The sequence below is a fragment of the Mixophyes fleayi genome, chromosome 5 (assembly GCF_038048845.1).
Source record: "Mixophyes fleayi isolate aMixFle1 chromosome 5, aMixFle1.hap1, whole genome shotgun sequence".
NCBI lineage: Eukaryota > Metazoa > Chordata > Amphibia > Anura > Limnodynastidae > Mixophyes > Mixophyes fleayi.
In genome coordinates this window covers 88,249,205-88,270,733 of record NC_134406.1, presented here as the reverse complement: position 1 = coordinate 88,270,733, position 21,529 = coordinate 88,249,205, and the positions used below count along the sequence as shown (strand labels likewise).

The 21,529-nt window shown below is 39.5% G+C and overlaps 1 protein-coding gene and 1 long non-coding RNA gene across 3 annotated transcripts in view; one reads left to right on the top strand and one right to left on the bottom strand.

The window, feature by feature from the left end:
* The window catches only part of EGFR (epidermal growth factor receptor), a 199,332-nt gene that overhangs the window by 120,456 nt on the left and 57,347 nt on the right, over positions 1-21,529 (bottom strand). The window lies entirely within an intron of this gene.
* LOC142158513 (uncharacterized) overlaps positions 84-21,529 on the top strand; it is a 28,887-nt gene continuing 7,441 nt past the window's right edge. The window contains exon 1 of the long non-coding RNA XR_012692791.1: positions 84-288. This is a non-coding gene — a long non-coding RNA (uncharacterized LOC142158513). The remainder of the gene's footprint in view (positions 289-21,529) is intronic.

Here is a 21,529-nt window from a genome sequence, read left to right as displayed (position 1 = left end):
TGTTCTCTTCTTGTATTTCATGAGCTGTCATTTATTTATGATTAACTGTCATGGCAAAACATTGCTAACCTGTTCTATTTTCTGAAAGGGCTATCTTCTGCAGAACAAACATTGCCCATGCATAGTCAAATTATAACTTCCCCTATCACCTCCCACCGAGCCAAACCATTCCTTTGTAGATCTGCTCCTCGTACCAAGGACCAGAATGGGAGCAGTTCACTTTCACTTTTTTGGCTATGCTCAGGTGTGAACATCAAAGTCAGCAGGGGAGACTGATGGAGCCACAAGGTGAGACGTGATGGGTGGAGTAGTTTTATTGCACTAGATGTAGGAAGGTAATTGGTGTCTTCTACCTATTAGAGTGTTTGAATGTTTTCAAATACTCTTAATATGTATAGTTTGGAGCAGAAAAGGGAAAGGGGGAACATGATAGAAACTTTCAAATATATCAAGGGTTTTAACAAGGTACAGGAGGGAAACTTTCTTCAAAGAAAGAGAAGTATTAGAACATGAAGACATGCACTGAAACTGGAGGGAAATAGGTTCAGAGGAAATTTGAAGACAAACTACTTCACAGAAAGGGTAGTGGATGAGTGGAACAGCCTCCCATCAGAGGTGGTAGAGGATAATACAGTAGAGCAATTTAAACATGCTGGGGATTGACATAAGGATATCTTTACAAAGAACTAAGGATGAAATAGAGTTTGAGGTTACCATAGGTTAAAAAATGGGCAGACTAGATGGGCCAAGTGGTTCTTATCTGCTGTCAAATTCTATGTTTCTACAAGTGTTTAACTAAATTTGGTTTGTGCTGAGCTTCAATAAAGTGTTTTTAAAATATCACTAGTCTTTAACACCATTTTCAGCAATAAATTGTGATTGTGGTTTGCAGAGATATTGAAAACTTTGGCTGTTCGATACTATAGGTTACATAGTAGCACAAAATCCTATTTAGTGATGCATAAATAAATATGAGACATATATGCATAAAAAGTTGCAGCAACTAAAATGCATTTTGAATTCTGATGGACATAAAAACATTATTTTGGTGGTTCTGGAGCATCATATTACAGAAGTATATACCGTATATGTTAAATGTATACTTCCCTTTTAATACAAGCTTTAATGCAATGCACTAGCATGAAACGTGCTTACTAGCGTGTATAAAGGCACATTTTACGGGGACATGTAACAATGCTGATGCGCCTATAAAAGCAGCTATGTCTAATTGAATTGTCTTCTTTAACAAGCAAACACAGTTGGTTTCCATGGAGTTTTCACACAGTCAGGTTAGCACATGTTAAACAGTATAAGACACAAAACCAACTCAGGCATAATCTCCAGCAGCAGGAAGCTGCCACTGAGATACAAAGTTTAGCAGAGAGCAGACTGAGGAACTTGTGTCTGTAACAGATATTACTAGAAAAATGCCATAAAAAATAATACACAAAAAATTGATTGTCGCCATCATATAATATGTGTGAAGTACCGCACCTGCATTGGTTGCCCATAAATTCGGAATGATTGACGGTGTAGTAGAAAGGGGAGCCCACTTAGATGCATCTTTGCTGCCAGAGATCATCATCATCACCATTTATTCATATAGCGCCACTGATTACGCAGCGCTGTACAGAGAACTCATTCACATCAGTCCCTGCCCCATTGGAGCTTACAGTCTAAATTCCCTAACACACACAGACACAAACACACACACACAGACTAGGGTCAATTTTGATAGCAGGCAATTAACCTGCCAGTATGTTTTTGGAGTGTGGGAGGAAACTGGAGCACCCGGAGGAAACCCACGCAAACACGGGAGAACATACAAACTCCACACAGATAAGGCCATTGTCGGGAATTGAACTCATGACCCCAGTGCTGTAAGGCAGAAGTGCTAACCACTTAGCCACCGTGCTGTATATTTATTTACAGGGATTTGGGGAATCATAAAAATGATTGAAACCAAACATATGTAATATCATTACAACCATTATTGGCAATCAAAGTTGGTTAAGTTAGATAATGGTGGGTATCGCTTTAGCCATACCTCCCAAATATTCCTTTTTCAGATCCCACCATGCAACTTTTCTTCCCAATATCCCCTGTTTTTGATATGATGAATGGATGTGTAATATATAACATTTCTGAATTGATTCACAAAATGTTTTTTTTCCCCCTCCAAAATGTATAAGTCCTCATACTTTGTATTATTACTTCCTTTCCTACTTTGTGGCATAATATGATCATTTGTAAGTGAAACTCTGAGAAGTTGTGTCCACATCTACATACAAATGGACCTTACTTCTTTTAGATGACCAATGTAATCAATTGCACCATTACTTCTAGCCGCGCCCCACTTCTAAATTCATACAATGGAGTAGATGAGATTAGTGCATCCTCCATATCTGGGAAGAAAGTCTCACTAAAATGTGCTTTAACATAACTTTCAACATGACTTGTTTTTTCTTATACTCGAAGGTCTGCTCTAGATCTTCCTACTTAATTTCCAACTGTACTAATCCAGGCTTTGTTAATTCATCTTAAAAGTGTTTTATTTTAACATCAAATACATTTTCTCTGCTTTTACCATAAGTTAACACACGTAAACCCTCTACTGCTGCAACTTCAAAGGGTTTGTTTAAAGTGGACTTATTTGCTCAACAATAACTAATATACACACTATATATAATTAACTCTTTAAACAATATCATTGGTGTTCTTTACAATGCTGTCTGTGAAATTGCTGAAAATAGCGAACTCCATGTCCTCTTATGAAAAACAACTAGCCAATCTTTCTAATGACATATTAGAGGGCAGTCATTTGCAATACAAGGACAGGAAGAGATTGTCCAATCAGAATAGAGGACTGAATTTTGCGTGATAATGAAGAGAGTCCTAAGCAGTTTCTTTAGTGATCACACATTTTCTAGAAACAGCAAACAGGGACAAAGGTTTGTGGGTTTTTAAAATTATTTTCATAATTTAACTCCCATACTTAAATAGTTTGTTGTACTGGCACATGAACAAAAGGGATGCAAATATACAAGAATTTGTTGTCTGAATTGCAAAGGTGATTAAAAAACCTGCAACCTTTCTCGGTCATATTCCTTTAAAGAAATATCCACGTCTGTTAAAGAGTTCCACAAAAGTAAGTACAGTTTTTAGCATCAATGTGCTAGATCAAATAAGTTAAATACAGATGGAGCGCATGTAACTAAGGGGTCTATTTGCGAAGTGGTGAAGAGCCAAAATGCCAGCGTGACTTTTCAGCTGTTTCATATTTAACAAAGGGTCAACATCGGAGAAATCGAAGATTTCTCCAGATTAACGTATTTATTGCCACTTACTGAGGTGCCCATAGAGTTCTGTGAGGACAGCAGTATTAGGCAATTTATGAAGTTGTAAAAAGCAAAACTTTATGCAGCAAAGTAACACTATGTCAGGATAGCATTACTAGCCTTAACATGTGTGTAGCATATCCTCTTTTCACCAGTAGCATAAAGATGCAGGTAAAAAGTTAAAAATCATTCTGGAGGAGGGCTCCCAAAGCAGCCCCGGTATGGTAAATAGTGGCGGTACTTCATTATGTATAACTGCGATATGCAACAATACATAATGAAAATTACCGCCACCCCACTGGCCCCAATGATACATAGAACCCTAAGTCTAATGGCATAATTGAACACCTTTCTCTAGTTGTACTAATAGTGCCGTCCACTGGCAACTGTGTTACCATGTTAACACTAGGAAGTGGGCATGGTTAGTGCAGTGTAGCCCCTACGACTGTGACAGGTGCCGTATTGGCCCATAAGTCAGGTCATTGAGCTCTATCTCTATGATTTTATCTAAGGTGTGTAGATCAACACACAAAACAACAAGTCACTTTTGAGATCTTTTGCTAGATAAATTATTCCTTTTCATAGTGTAGAAAATCACTAATTTTGCCGTTAAAGCGTTACAGAAATTGCTGCCGCTATATAAATAAATGTTGATGATGATAATGATTGGATGTGAAGCATAACAGAGTGCATGTCAACTTGGGTCAATGGTGGGCATTTGGCCAAAGCCATCCAACAGTGGGATCTAAAACATGTTCCAAAAGTCATCAAGTGTCAGTGAGCCAGAAAAATGAATTTGTAGATGATGTTCACAAACAAAAGACTCATTATACTTTCAACTTCAGCAGCTTCCTCTGTCTACGGCTTCCTTGTGTACTGCGTGAAATCCACTACAAGCTGTTTACATTGACAACTACATACGATAATTGTGGAGTATTTACATTCTGTCAGCCAAATGAATCAGTTCAAACAGAAATAAAACAAACAATTGAATAGTTTTATGTATATGTGGAAGAGAATAGTAACTGACGATATGTAACCTTTCCTGGAAAAAATGATTGACCCTCCTATTTCTGTAATGCTTCTGACAAATTATTACCAATGGCACATAATCATATTTTTACTGGCTGGTAAAATACTAACCATGTGGCAACCTCATGTACAAATCACTGTAATATAATATTATATATGGATCTTGCGGACAGATGACAACTTTATGCATCTGTATCACTGTAAATCACTGTAATAAAATATACAATATCTTTCCTCTCTGTATGTATTACCCACTATTATTACTGTTTGTTCCCAATTGTAAAGCGCTACAGATTCTGCTGGCGATATATAAATAAATGTTGATGATGATGATATTATATATGGATCCTGCAGAGAGGTGACAATGTTATGCATCTGTATCACTCCAAATCACTGTAATATAATATATTATTTTATCCTACAGACTGATACATTTGTTATTTTTCTTCTTTCCGAAAGATTGTGTTTTCTTCTTAATTAAAGCTATTGCTATTGGTCCCTCTGCTGGAGTCAATAGGTTTCACTGAAACAGACCTAAAAGTTCATTGACCCTCCAATGTAGGCAAAAATCAACTTACAGCATAAAATACCAAAAGACAATGGCTCATAAACATATAGGACTCTTTTTGCTATATAAGCAAAATAGGACCCCACTATTGTGGTGGAAGCATAAAAATAATTTTATGATCATTTGTTTTTGGTTTTTTTTATTTCTTTTAGTGAACATGTGAGGTGCACAATCACTAATTTAGGGTGTATTCATATGCACAGTCAGCACTAATTTGTTCCAGTAACAAGACTATTTTTGTGCTATTCTACCATAGGTGGTGTCAAATGAATCATATTGATTTGGTATACAATATAACTTAATATCAGTGATGCAACAAAATAAATAATATTGTATTGTTCTACTTAAAACAGCATTCATATATATTACAGTTGAAAAGTCTCCTTGTTCTCAAAGGTGAAATTAACTAGCTAAAGCCAGTCCATGCCTGATAAGAAAAAAACTCATAAATAATGTTCAAAGATTAACCTGAGGAAAGCCACCAGTATGCACTCAGAGTAAGTCAGGTTTTTCCAAGAAATGGTCAGAGTCATCCTATGAAATGATTGTTTTCATGACACTAGTGAAAAACTACTGAAACAGTCAGATTGACATTTTGTTATATATAATATATTATATATGATTTATTATACTATATTATATATGATAGTATATGTTTTACATGTATGTTCCGACTGACCAACCAAGACTTCTGGGCCATTTGCAGATAAGAGGACAACATACTGAAAATCATATATACTCAGTGCACTGTGCATTATAAGCAGATTTATTAATATATATATACTAGGCCAGGATATATAGGTGTCACACTCACTACACATTTCCCATCCTAGTAGGCTGGATTACTTAGCTGCAACCAGAGCTGTTTATGTAACTGGCGACTGTCTTCTGGTGACTCCATGGAAGCTCTATATCATTATCTAAGGCAGCATTGGGTAGAGTGAGCCTTTGCTTGTGCCCCCCTTCTCAGTCGTCTGCCCCCAATCTTATTGGAACAGACATGCAATTCTACATTCATACATTCTTCCTGGCTTTTCTGGTTAGCTAAGCATTATAGGGACTGTACCTTGTAAACAACCGGAGCAGCAATGTTTGCTCATTCCTTGTTCATGAAAAAAAACCAATACAGGGAAACAGTACAAAAAGTGCTATAAAATGATAAATTAAAGCAAATATGTACAGGGCCTGGAAGGTAAGCAGTAGTACTTTTGCTTGACTTGACCCATAGCAAAGAGAGGGATTTAAGGCATGTGTTGGGTCTGATCTGGGAGAACATGCAATGATTCTTGCCTGATAGCAATAGGTTACAGTAATCCAAATGGAGACACAAAGGGTGTGAATTATAGTTATGGCTTTAGAATAAATGGGGAATGTCAGAAATATTACAAAGGAAAAAGTAGCAGGTTTTAGTCAGAATACAAATATAAGCAGAGAAAGATAGGGAGGAGTCAAACGTAACTCCAAGGTAACATGCTTTGATGACAAGTTATATGACACTGCCTTTGATTAGATGTCAAGGGGGAACCTGATTTAGGATTTGGAGGAAGTGAGTAACTTTGTTTTAGACATGTTAAGTTTGAGCTGTTGGAGCACCATACTTGGATATGGCTTATATAGAGGTAGATTTTTTTTTATAGAAGAAAGACTATGTACTCTACACATGTAGAAGGCATTGAGAAACTATAGTTTTCTTTACAATCTCTATATGCATCCAAGAGTCATCTGTAAAATCAAATTGTAGCAAAAGCTGTCTGGAAGAGTTTCTACCTTGACTTTATTACCTACACATGATTTAAACTGATGATGGACCGTCTCAGGGCAATTTATTTTTACAGTGATTCTGAGAACATGTTGAGCTTCAGCTAAAATTCTACCTGTCTGTACTTGTGGAAAAACCTGCCTTTACAGTTTATAATTGAATGGGGACTCTGTTTTGAGTTTAGAGTTTAAACCAATAATCCCTTAGAAGCCAATGAAACATGTACTGAGATGAAATGCTACAACATGATTCTATTCGCTTCCATGTACAAATGGAGATATAGCTATCTCATATAGCCATATGTTGTGTTTGTATCTGTCTGCTTGTCTGTCTATGTATATATCTTCAAATTAATTTATACATTGCAGAAATGTATACATTGCTGAAAGAAAAAAACACAAACAGATATATATATATATATATATATATATATATATATATATATATATTTATATATATATATATATAGATAAATATGTATATATATATATATATATATATATATATACATGTATATACATATATATATATATATATATATATATATATATATATATATATATATACACATATATATATACACATATATATATACATGTATATACATATATATACACACATATATATATACATATATATATATATATATATATATATATACATCTACATATATATATATATATATATATACATCTACATATATATATATATATATATATATATTAGGGATGAGCGCACTCGGATTTCTGAAATCCGAGCCCACCCGAACGTTGCGGATCCGAGTCGGATCCGAGACAGATCCGGGTATTGGCGCCAAATTCAAAAGTGAAACTGAGGCTCTGACTCATAATCCCGTTGTCGGATCTCGCGATACTCGGATCCTATAAATTCCCCGCTAGTCGCCGCCATCTTCACTCGGGCATTGATCAGGGTAGAGGGAGGGTGTGTTAGGTGGTCCTCTGTGCTGTTTAGTTCTGTGCTGTTTAGTTCTGTGCTGTTTAGTTCTGTGCTGTTTAGTGCTGTGCTGTGCTGTGCTGTTTAGTGCTGTGCTGTGCTGTGCTGTGCTGTGCTGTGTTCTGCAGTATCAGTCCAGTGGTGCTGTGTGCTGTGCTCTGTCCTTCTGAGGTCAGTGGTGCTGCTGGGTCCTGTGCTGTGTCCTGTTCAGTCCAGTGGTGCTGTGTCCTGTGCTCTGTGCTTCTAAGGGCATAGTTATTTCCCCAATATTCCCCTGTGTTTAAAAAAATAAAAAAAAGTTTTTTTAAAAAATACCAAAAACTACTTTAATATTTTTTAATTACCACAAAATTTTCACAACCAATCCTGCAGTATAAGCCCATTGGTACTGCAATATTACCAAGTTCACACATTCAGCAGTAAAAGTCCAGTGGTACTGCAATATTACAAAGTTTACACATTCTGCAGTATCAGTCCAGTGGTGCTGTGTCCTGTGCTCTGTCCTGCTGAGTTCCGTAGTGCTGCTGGGTCCTGTGCCGTGTCCTGTTCAGTCCAGTGGTGCTGTGTCCTGTGCTCTGTGCTTCTAAGGGCATAGTTATTTCCCCATTATTCCCAAGTTTTTAAAAAATAAAAAAAAAGTAAAAAAAAATAAAAATTTTTTTAAAAAAAATAAAATATAATAATTATAACCAAATTTGCAAAACCAATCCAGCATTATAAGTCCATTGGTACTGCAATATTACCAAGTTCACACATTCTGCAGTATCAGTCCAGTGGTGCTGTGTCCTGTGCTCTGTCCTGCTGAGTTCCGTAGTGCTGCTGGGTCCTGTGCCGTGTCCTGTTCAGTCCAGTGGTGCTGTGTCCTGTGCTCTGTGCTTCTAAGGGCATAGTTATTTCCCCACTATTCCCAAGTTTTTTAAAAATAAGAAAAAAGTAAAAAAAATAAAAAATTTAAAAAAAAAATAAAAAATAATAATTATAACCAAATTTGCAAAACCAATCCAGCAGTATAAGTCCATTGGTACTGCAATATTACCAAGTTCACACATTCTGCAGTATCTTGTGCTACATATAATGGAGACCAAAAATTTGGAGGATAAAGTAGGGAAAGATCAAGACCCACTTCCTCCTAATGCTGAAGCTGCTGCCACTAGTCATGACATAGACGATGAAATGCCATCAACGTCGTCTTTCAAGCCCGATGCCCAATCTCGTAGTACCGGGCATGTAAAATCCAAAAAGCCCAAGTTAAGAAAAAGTAGCAAAAAGAGAAACTTAAAATCATCTGAGGAGAAACGTAAAGTTGCCAATATGCCATTTACGACACGGAGTGGCAAGGAACGGCTTAGGCCCTGGCCCGTGTTCATGACTTGTGGTTCAGCTTCACCCACGGATCTTAGCCCTCCTCCTCCTCCCCCCCCCTACAAAAAATTGAAGAGAGTTATGCTGTCAGCAACAAAACAGCAAACAACTCTGCCTTCTAAAGAGAAATTATCACAAATCCCCAAGGCGAGTCCAAGGGTGTTGGTGGTTGTCAAGCCTGACCTTCCCATCACTGTACGGGAAGAGGTGGCTCGGGAGGAGGCTATTGATGATGTAGCTGGCGCTGTGGAGGAACTTGATGATGAGGATGGTGATGTGGTTATTGTAAATGAGGCACCAGGGGGGGAAACAGCTGATGTCCATGGGATGAAAAAGCCCATCGTCATGCCTGGTCAGAAGACCAAAAAATGCACCTCTTCGGTCTGGAGTTATTTTTATCCAAATCCAGACAACCAATGTATGGCAATATGTAGCTTATGTAAAGCTCAAATAAGCAGGGGTAAGGATCTTGCCCACCTAGGAACATCCTCCCTTATACGTCACCTGAATAACCTTCATAGTTCAGTGGTTAGTTCAGGAACTGGGGCTAGGACCCTCATCGGTACAGGGACACCTAAATCCCGTGGTCCAGTTGGATACACACCAGCAACACCCTCCTCGTCAACTTCCTCCACAATCTCCATCAGATTCAGTCCTGCAGCCCAAGTCAGCAGCCAGACTGAGTCCTCCTCAATACGGGATTCATCCGAGGAATCCTGCAGCGGTACGCCTACTACTGCCACTGCTGCTGTTGCTGCTGTTAGTCGGTCATCTTCCCAGAGGGGAAGTCGTAAGACCGCTAAGTCTTTCACCAAACAATTGACCGTCCAACAGTCGTTTGCCATGACCACCAAATACGATAGTAGTCACCCTATTGCAAAGCGTATAACTGCGGCTGTAACTGCAATGTTGGTGTTAGACGTGCGCCCGGTGTCCGCCATCAGTGGAGTGGGATTTAGAGGGTTGATGGAGGTATTGTGTCCCCGGTACCAAATCCCCTCGAGATTCCACTTCACTAGGCAGGCGATACCAAAAATGTACAGAGAAGTACGATCAAGTGTCCTCAGTGCTCTTAAAAATGCGGTTGTACCCACTGTCCACTTAACCACGGACATGTGGACAAGTGGTTCTGGGCAAACGAAGGACTATATGACTGTGACAGCCCACTGGGTAGATGCATCCCCTTCCGCAGCAACAGCAACAGCTGCATCAGTAGCAGCATCTACAAAATGGCTGCTCATGCAAAGGCAGGCAACATTGTGCATTACAGGCTTTAATAGGAGGCACAACGCTGACAACATATTAGAGAAAATGAGGGAAATTATCTCCCAGTGGCTTACCCCACTTAGACTCTCATGGGGATTTGTGGTGTCAGACAATGCCAGTAACATTGTGCGGGCATTAAATATGGGCAATTTCCAGCACGTCCCATGTTTTGCCCACACCATTAATTTGGTGGTGCAGCATTACCTCAAGAGTGACAGGGGTGTGCAGGAGATGCTTGCGGTGGCCCGCAAAATTGCTGGACACTTTCGGCATTCAGCCAGTGCCTACCGCAGACTAGAGGCACATCAAAAAAGCTTGAACCTGCCCTGCCATCACCTCAAACAAGAGGTTGTGACGCGCTGGAACTCCACCCTCTATATGCTGCAGAGGATGGAGGAGCAGCAAAAGGCCATTCAGGCCTACACAGCCACCTACGACATAGGCAAAGGAGTGGGGATGCGCCTGAGTCAAGCGCAGTGGAGACTGATTTCCGTGTTGTGCAAGGTTCTGCAGCCATTTGAACTTGCCACACGAGAAGTCAGTTCCGACACTGCCAGCTTGAGTCAGGTCATTCCCCTGATCAGGCTGTTGCAGAAGCAGCTGGAGAAAGTGAGGGAGGAGCTGGTAAGCCATTGCGATTACAGCAAGCATGTAGCTCTTGTGGATGTAGCCCTTCGTACGCTTTGCCAGGATCCGAGGGTGGTCACTCTTTTAAAGTCAGAGGAATACATTCTGGCCACCGTGCTCGATCCTCGGTTTAAAGCGTATGTTGTGTCTCTGTTTCCGGCGGACACAAGTCTACAGCGGTGCAAAGACCTGCTGGTCAGGAGATTGTCCTCTGAAGAGGACCGTGACATGCCAACAGCTCCACCCTCATTTTCTTCCACATCTATGGCTGCGAGGAAAAAGCTCAGTTTTCCCAAAAGAGGCACTGGCGGGGATGCTGATAACATCTGGTCCGGACTGAAGGACCTGCCAACCATTGCAGACATGTCTACTCTCGCTGCATTGGATGCTGTGACAATAGAAAAAATTGTGGATGATTACTTTGCTGACACCATCCAAGTAGACATGTCAGACAGTCCATATTGTTACTGGCAGGAAAAAAAGGCAGTTTGGAAGCCCCTGTACAAACTGGCTCTATTTTACCTGAGTTGTCCCCCCTCCAGTGTGTACTCGGAAAGAGTTTTTAGTGCAGCGGGGAACCTGGTCAGTGAGCGGCGAAGGAGGTTGCTTCCTCACAACGTTGAAAAAATGATGTTTATAAAAATGAATAATCAATTCCTCAATGAAGTACAGCACTGCCCTAGAGATACTACAGAGGGACCTGTGGTTGTGGAGTCCAGCGGGGACGAATTGATAATGTGTGATGAGGAGGAAGTAGACACTGTAGGGGGAGAGGAATCAGAGGTTGAGGATGAGGACGACATCTTGCCTCAGTAGAGCCTGTTTAGTCTGTACAGGGAGAGATGAATAGCTTTTTTGGTGTGGGGGCCCAAACAAACCAATCATTTCAGTCAAAGTTGTTTGGTAGGCCCTGTCGCTGAAATGATTGGTTTGTTAAAGTGTGCATGTCCTATTTCAACAACATACCTCTCAACTGCAGCTCATCCCTCCTCTGCGGGGATAATGTCTCCTGTGCTCTGACACGTCACTCTGTGTACTCTCAGCCTCAGGATCTGACACTACAGCTACCATGCCTCTTGTAGCAGCCCTCACTCCAGGGCCTCTTCCATGTGCAGTGTCCCCCTCTCTCTTGGGTTCACTATAGTGGCATGGAGTTCTCCCCCTCATCCAGGGCACACATTCCTTGCCCTGGCTCAGTCACCACGCTCAGACTTCCAGGCAATGCTGGGGGAGCCTGGGAGCTTCCACCCCAGGTCCCCAGCTACAACTCTCCTCTCCTGTGTCTTCTCTCTCTTTCTGACACTTTAAAGATCGTGCCTTTAAATGAAAAAGTCAGTCTTCATTGCACGACTATGTGCAAGTGCAACAGGGACATTTTTTTGGGTTTACAAAGTCAAACAATAACACTTCGACCCTGTCTGTCTGGGGTCTCTCAATGACGAATTGTCTGTAGCATGTTTGGAGGAGGTATTGTGGCCCCGGTATCAAATTGGGTACCGGGGCCACCCCACTATGCAGTCCAGATACTTGTTTGGTGGAATTCCGACACGTGGAGGGTTTTTTAATTATATTGTGGCCTCGGTACCAAATTGTGTACCGGGGCCACCACACTACGCAGTCAAGATACTTGTTTGGTGGAATTCAGACCAGTTGAGGGTTTTATTATTATATTGTGTGGACCACTCTATCTATACCACACTACAACTCTATACCACTCTATTTCCTACTTTAATTCTATTTAATTCTATTTCCTACTTTAATTCTATTACTAATTAATTACCATAAAGAGGAACAAAAAAAACCAATTTTACCAAAAGTATAATATGACTTAGACTTACAAACACTACACTTTAAAGATCGTGCCTTTAAATGAAAAAGTCAGTCTTCATTGCACGACTATGTGCAACAGGGACATTTTTTTGGGTTTACAAAGTCAAACAATAACACTTCGACCCTGTCTGTCTGGGGTCTCTCAATGACGAATTGTCTGTAGCATGTTTGGAGGAGGTATTGTGGCCCCGGTATCAAATTGGGTACCGGGGCCACCCCACTATGCAGTCCAGATACTTGTTTGGTGGAATTCCGACACGTGGAGGGTTTTTTAATTATATTGTGGCCTCGGTACCAAATTGTGTACCGGGGCCACCACACTACGCAGTCAAGATAGATAGATGCGTATTGCGTATCATAGATAAAGTACATTCAGTGGTGTGGGGCAAATTGAAAAATATTCCAAATGCACTGACATTATCAAAAACAAGAGGTTGTCACACGCTAAAACTCCAACATGTATATGATGGAGAGGATGGAGGAGCAGCCGTATGTGTAGTGTAATGCAGATCTGTTGAAGGTTTTTTATATATTTTATTGTGGTGCCCAGTGCCCACTCCTCTACGCAGTCCAGATACATTTATTGGTGCGAATCATAAAAGTTCAGGGTTTTTAATATATATTGTGGTGACCCACTCCTCTACGCAGTCCAGGTACATTTATTGGTGCGATTCATAAAAGTTCAGGGTTTTTAAGATATCTTGTGGTGACCCACTCCTATACGCAGTCCAGGTACATTTATTGGTGCGATTCATAAAAGTTCAGGGTTTTTAATAGATATTGTGGTGACCCACTCCTCTACGCAGTCCAGGTACATTTATTGGTGCGAATCATAAAAGTTCAGGGTTTTTAATATATCTTGTGGTGACCCACTCCTCTACGCAGTCCAGGTACATTTATTGGTGCGAATCATAAAAGTTCAGGGTTTTTAAGATATTGTGGTGACCCACTCCTCTACGCAGTCCAGGTACAATTATTGGTGCGAATCATAAAAGTTCAGGGTTTTTAAGATATTGTGGTGACCCACTCCTCTACGCAGTCCAGGTACAATTATTGGTGCGAATCATAAAAGTTCAGGGTTTTTAAGATATTGTGGTGACCCACTCCTCTACGCAGTCCAGGTACAATTATTGGTGCGAATCATAAAAGTTCAGGGTTTTTAAGATATTGTGGTGACCCACTCCTCTACGCAGTCCAGGTACAATTATTGGTGCGAATCATAAAAGTTCAGGGTTTTTAATATATTGTGGTGACCCACTCCTCTACGCAGTCCAGGTACAATTATTGGTGCGAATCATAAAAGTTCAGGGTTTTTAAGATATTGTGGTGACCCACTCCTCTACGCAGTCCAGGTACAATTATTGGTGCGAATCATAAAAGTTCAGGGTTTTTAATATATTGTGGTGACCCACTCCTCTACGCAGTCCAGGTACAATTATTGGTGCGAATCATAAAAGTTCAGGGTTTTTAATATATTGTGGTGACCCACTCCTCTACGCAGTCCAGGTACAATTATTGGTGCGAATCATAAAAGTTCAGGGTTTTTAAGATATTGTGGTGACCCACTCCTCTACGCAGTCCAGGTACAATTATTGGTGCGAATCATAAAAGTTCAGGGTTTTTAAGATATTGTGGTGACCCACTCCTCTACGCAGTCCAGGTACAATTATTGGTGCGAATCATAAAAGTTCAGGGTTTTTAAGATATTGTGGTGACCCACTCCTCTACGCAGTCCAGGTACAATTATTGGTGCGAATCATAAAAGTTCAGGGTTTTTAAGATATTGTGGTGACCCACTCCTCTACGCAGTCCAGGTACAATTATTGGTGCGAATCATAAAAGTTCAGGGTTTTTAAGATATTGTGGTGACCCACTCCTCTACGCAGTCCAGGTACAATTATTGGTGCGAATCATAAAAGTTCAGGGTTTTTAAGATATTGTGGTGACCCACTCCTCTACGCAGTCCAGGTACAATTATTGGTGCGAATCATAAAAGTTCAGGGTTTTTAAGATATTGTGGTGACCCACTCCTCTACGCAGTCCAGGTACAATTATTGGTGCGAATCATAAAAGTTCAGGGTTTTTAAGATATTATGGTGACCCACTCCTCTACGCAGTCCAGGTACAATTATTGGTGCGAATCATAAAAGTTCAGGGTTTTTAAGATATTGTGGTGACCCACTCCTCTACGCAGTCCAGGTACATTTATTGGTGCGAATCATAAAAGTTCAGGGTTTTTAAGATATTGTGGTGACCCACTCCTCTATGCAGTCCAGGTACATTTATTGGTGCGATTCATAAAAGTTCAGGGTTTTTAATATATATTGTGGTGACCCACTCCTCTACGCAGTCCAGAAAGATACCTTGTTGCAACGTTTTGGACTAATAACTATATTGTGAGGTGTTCAGAATACACTGTAAATTAGTGGAAATGCTTGTTATTGAATGTTATTGAGGTTAATAATAGCCTAGGAGTGAAAATAAGCCCAAAAACTTGATTTTTAAACTTTTTATGTTTTTTTCAAAAAAAATCCGAATCCAATACCTTAAATCCGAACCGAGACCTTTCGTCAAGTGTTTTGCGAGACAAATCCGAACCTCAAAAATAACGAAAATCCGGATCCAAAACACAAAACACGAGACCTCAAAAGTCGCCGGTGCACATCCCTAATATATATATATATATATATATATATATATATATATACACACACACACATTCCATATGTAAAATATCCGAGGACATTGTCACAGAGAGATTTCTATAAAGGTCTATCTAATTAGCTTTATTGCTTCATTTACACTAAGCTGTGGATTCAAAGTTTTCCAGGGCACTGAGGCCTGGAGTAATGATTGTCACCCCCGAGGTACAGGTTTCTTGAGAGCAATGGAAGTTCCAAAATTGGGAGCCCCATAGTACTGCTGGTTGGATGCAAAAGGTCTTTGTTCTCTATTAAAAAAATATCTTGAGTTCTCCACCCTACTTTAAATGTATGAAAGGAAATGTTAAAAGAACTGGGCAAGAAAGAAGAAAAACATATTACTGTTTTAAATTGTAAATGAGGCTATCAGTGAGAGTTCACAGTGCGGGTTCTGAATGTAACAATTATACCATCTCTACAACATCTGATTGATTTACATCAGGGCAACTAATAGAAGGATACCTCCCTGCATAAAATGGCAGTCAGACAATTATTAATTGAGGAAAAGTTATTAAAATGTGTTTTACTACTTGGAAAAAAATGAGTCTTTAATTGTACATAGAACAGACTAGTGGAGATCACTATTTTTAAAAGACACCTGTTGTATTTTATGTTATCATCATCATCATTTATTTATATAGCGCCACTCATTCTGCAGCGCTGTACAGAGAACTCATTCACATCAGTCCCTGCCCCATTGGAGCTTACAGTCTAAATTCCCTAATATAGACACACACTCACACACAGACACAGACACAGACAGACAGAGAGACAGACAGACAGAGGGAGACTAGGGTCAATTTTGATAGCAGCCAATTAACCTAACAGTATGTTTTTGGAGTGTGGGAGGAAACCGGAGCACCCGGAGGAAACCCACACAAAAATACAAACTCCACACAGATAAGGCCATGGTCGGGAATCGAACTCATGACCCCAGTGCTGCGAGGCAGAAGTGCTAACCACTAGGCCACTGTCCTGTCATTTTGTTCCTCAGTGATGTCCCCGTTTCCTAGTAAATTGATAATCAGCGTTCACGTGAATGTTGATTTAACCCACCAAACGGGTGCCTGAATTCTATGTAGGTGACAGATACTCCAAAATATAATATAAAATGCCTGAAAATGACTAATGCAGGACAGAGCCGGCATCAACAAGTTTACCATTTACTATATGCCATTTATTAAAATAGTTACTAGTAACAACACAATGTACAGTTTTGGTCCAGTCGTTGAGCCGTTTTCAATAACAAAAAAAAAGTGGTTTTACTGCTTTGATTGAGAGATTGAGCGGCTACCATTATGCTCAAATCAGGTGGTTTTGGGTTCCCACCTGCATCTACTGCCTATTCAGGTAATCATATTCTAGAGATGCCTCGGATGGATGGGACTGCCGGGTATTTTGCCCACTCACTGTTCGTCAGGGGCTACACTTGTTAAGTGTTTGAATAACTATAATAACTACAGCAGGTTCTGTGATTCGATCCGTATTTAAATCTGGCCTCTTAAAATTTCCAGGAGAGTTGTTCCTACATAGATAAGACACATAAGACACATGATAGTAATAAAATTTGGTGCAGTATATATGTTCACTAAGTTCCCATTAATATATTTTTTCTTTCTTTTGCATATGAATATGTTTGATACATGTGTCTTTCTGTCTGGTCTAAATGACAAGTGGGAACATTTCATTTTTTCTGTAATAATCTGCTTCATTGCATTTTAAGTCGACAACGTTTAAGATATTTGCCAAGTTCAAGTCTATTCCTGCTCTTGTTCACTTAACACATTGACGTAAGTTTGCCAGATTCTCACCGTCTCTCCCTTTGTTTCTTTCTCTTTCCCCCCATTTTCTGGCACAAGACACACCTGCTTTTAATTATTTCAACAGGCATTGAGACATGAACCCAGGTTGCCATGGAATAAAGGGAAACTTTGTGCAATCACACATTTTCCTAGGCAATGCCAACTCGCAGCATTTCTCCCACTCCTTGCACAGCCTTTATAACCACATTTCTTTTTCTGCTTATTCCACATATAAATCACTATAAGGAATTACAATATCCAGCTGGAAAATATCGGTCTCTCATAACTTTTGCCAGCTTATGCAGGGAAACATATCCATTTGCTGGTGGTAGTACAAATTTTTGTATATCTCGATTTTGCCCTTCAGAGCATGGCACCGTACCATCTAACATACCACAGTGTTTTCTCATACATCCGTTCAAGAAATGTAAGCACATCATTTTAAAGAGGGCTTGACTAAGAAGGATATTTTTCAATTACATTTGCAGGACTTTATTATTATGTAAATAACAAAACAACAACAACAACAATCCTGCAAATTGACATATTTTGTTATGCAATGGAAAAGTGACCATAAAATATAAGGAAAACATATTTGAATTTCAGTGGGAAAAAGAGCAGGAAAATGTAAAAATTTGATAAGGTTAAGTCTGACACGACTGTATTTTAAAATTCTGTACAAAAGTCCCTTAGTACAATAATATCAATAAAACTACCTAAATAGAACATTTATATGTTCTACTTTTTTATGAAAAACTATATCACCATGAAACACCCACTTTGAAATCGTCATCATTTATTTATATAGCACCACCAATTCCGCGGCGCTGTACAGATGAAAATCTGTCATTCACAATGCCTTACTGGAGCTTAAAGTCTACATGAATAAATTAAAATAAAAGCATGTTTTTGGCTCATTTTCAATGGAGAACGTTACAAAAATATGGTATGTTAAATACCACCTGTCTTTCCAGTTTTCATTAAAAAAGACACTCCACTACTTTAGAAAATATCCTCCTATGAGCCAACAGAGCTATACTATATGTATTTTTGTAAGAGTGACAAGTGAGGCTTTTAGGACAAACGCACTTAAAGGGCGACAGGGTTTGTAACAAGCTGAATAATTACCTGGTGTAGTTTATCATGGGGTGGGTACCAGCCAATGGTAGCTCACGTGGGAGGGACCTTGATAGAATATAGCAGGCTGCACTTCCTGCTTGGGTTCACTTGCAGCACGAGATCCCACCCTCCCATCCCTCAATTTAGTGGGGTTTTTTAAAGTGGGGTAGGAAGGCACTGCGTTCAGCGGCTGATTAATGGGCGCACAGGTAGTTGGTCGTAGGTCACTGCCCCCTTTGAAGCATCAGTAACTCCTTTTGGTCCTTCGGTGAGGAGGGTCCCTGTTCGGCTCGGTGAGGGAGGGCAGTGTGAGTTGTAAGGGGCAGTCACTCTGACGCCAACTCAGAGCTAAGTATGTAGGGATTTGTTCCCCGTGATTTGCGGACTCACGGCGGTTTGCGCCAGTCCACTAAGTGATCTTGTGTTATCAGCTCGTGAGCTGTTACGCAGTGTTCTTTCTCCGCCACCATAGGTTTAGTTAATATAAAATCCTTACAATAAAATTCCTGCCATTTTTTAATAACTTATCCAGGTCTACGCGTCTTTATTTGCATGCAAATGTTTAAAGTTTAAGGTTGATGTGAAGTTTGTGGGAACATACACAGTGAGCCCTTTATTGATTATTTAAGAGCCAGTCTGTACTTAATGCGCTTTATACACAAATAGGATGCCAAATCTTCCATATAAATTTGCATGTAAATTTGACACATACGAGTATGAAATAAACATTATATATTGCTTTATTACAATTAATTAGACATTCATAATACTTGTATACAGATTTTAATATAGTCATGCAGAATGGGTATCTCATGCATGTCCAGATTCCATGGCTGATCTGTTGCACAGATGATTTCTTTGTTGGGAAATAGCTACCAAGGTGAGAGTCCAGCTATGTTATTACCAATTGTAAACCAGTAATTGGTGAAAACAGTGTCTACTGAATTATGTTTTTGGAAAAACAAGGGGTTGTGAGCAGTCATTAGCAATGATGTATCGCGATTTTTAATATAGAATACACCCTTATATATAGGATCGTGCCCAACCCACTTTTGTTACACCCGTATCCACTCAAACAGCACCTCCAGATTACCAGAACCTTAGAGGCTGTGGTACTGTCCTGTCAAAATTGGGACTATTGGAGGATATGATATAGACCAGCTTATAAAACAATCTTTGAGTTAACAAATGAATGTGGCTGTTGTAGGCATGAGAAAAACTAGTAAAAAAAAAAATGTTGCATTTGTTGATTCACCTGAATTTCTGTAACACTTTTAAATACTCTTTTAAAAAGTATTTAATCAGAGTACTTACATGTCCACTATCATAGTACTTAGTAGCAGTTCCATTTTTGCCGAATCGTCTGAAATTCAAATGATACATTTTCCTGTTGTTGCCTATTGGTTCTAGAAGTGTTAGTGTATCTTACATTATCAGTGATTCCCTTTGCTTATCACAATGATTTTAAATTATTATTGTTGTTGTTGATTTGTAAGGTTCCCTAGTGCTTAGCAGCTCGGAACAGTGGGAAAACAGAGTACACATAAAGTATGACATAAAATGTAGAAAAGAGCTTACAATCTAGTGCAGTGGCGGAACTACTATTGGTGCATCAGGTACGGTGCACTGGGGCCCATGTATATAATGGGGCCCACTGCATGGCAGATGCAGAGGGTCGGGGCCCCGGTTTCCTCCTCCCCGTCTCCCTGCACTGGGGCCCACAGCTCACTAGTGCCGCCTCTGATCTAGTGGGAAAGATCATCACAAAAGCAGTTTATCTAATTTATGTTTGTGGGAGACATATTCTTATATAACATTATAACTCATGAATTTACAGCAACAAATAATTGCTTCATTATTTATAACAGAAACACGGAAATCATGACTTTCTAAAAATGTTATATTTTCAAGAACTTAATACAAATTTCGCTTTCCTTTCAATGTAAAATAGACATCATTCGAACTCATTGAACTTCTCAGAGCTGTATGGTTTTTACATTGCTAGTTTGCATTATTAAATATACATGTTGCAGCTAGCGAGCCCGTGACACACAATGAATATATAGGGCACAGTCCTGCAAAGTGTGTAGAGTCAGATATATGTAAGCATGATAAATCGGTGTTATTTATTCTTGCACTATACCATTTCCTGTGCTGAATAGAAAGCCAAGGTATGTGGTGGAGGTGTGAGTAAAGTTGACAAAGCTAATACATGCAGAAAGCATGTCTGTAAGGGATAATGAAGAAAACTGTACGTTTGTGCAACATCCTCTTTGCAGGTAGAGTATTTGTTCAATTCCTGATTAAATAATCGTTCCCCAGGATTGTGAAATATATTTCAATTTGAACTGACTAATTTGACAATTGCCTGCAGCTCTATAAACATTTGTGCTTTTTAAAAAATGGAATAGCTATGAGAACAAATAATATGAATCAGGTATAGCTTCCCTACATAGTGCACAGGAATTGAAAACATATTAAACATATTGTACATCAACATTTGCTCTTTTTCGACTATAGTATATCCACCAGGCAAATTTTTGACTTCCGCCATAAACAGTGAACTCCACTGTTTTACTAAGGCAGGCATAGTCTTTTAAGGTCTCATGCACCCTGGTGTTACATCTGTTTAATAGCGTCTTTATTTTTTAAATGCTAGTAATAGATATATAACAATTATTTCTGGTGTCACCATACCCACCACGACTGTTAATAGTGTTGCAGTAGCTTTACCATTTTTGGAACGCATTTTGTTCAACTAACATGTGTTTAAGACGCAGGCAAGATGATTGTGGAAGCCTATGGGTATCTTCAAGTGAGCATTAAACGCTCGTAACAAACACTTCTCAAAAAAACAATCCTTCAATATCGATGGGAACCTTTCCTAATCCTCTCATAAACATCTAATGCTTGTTGGCCTGGAAATTACATAATAATTTTCTTTGTTATCTTATCAGGTATGGACAGCTACATGCATGTTGAACAAGTCCCCTTGTCTTCTGTTTCGATTTATATTACTGTATTGTTACCATCAATGATTATTGCTGGAATAGCATTCTGGCACTTTTTTCTATTGTCCTGACTTGGGCCATAGGGCAAAGTGGAAAAGGATCCACATAGAGGAGAGTTCTGGTATCCTTTTTCCCCAGAGCAAAGCGCCGGTCATCATG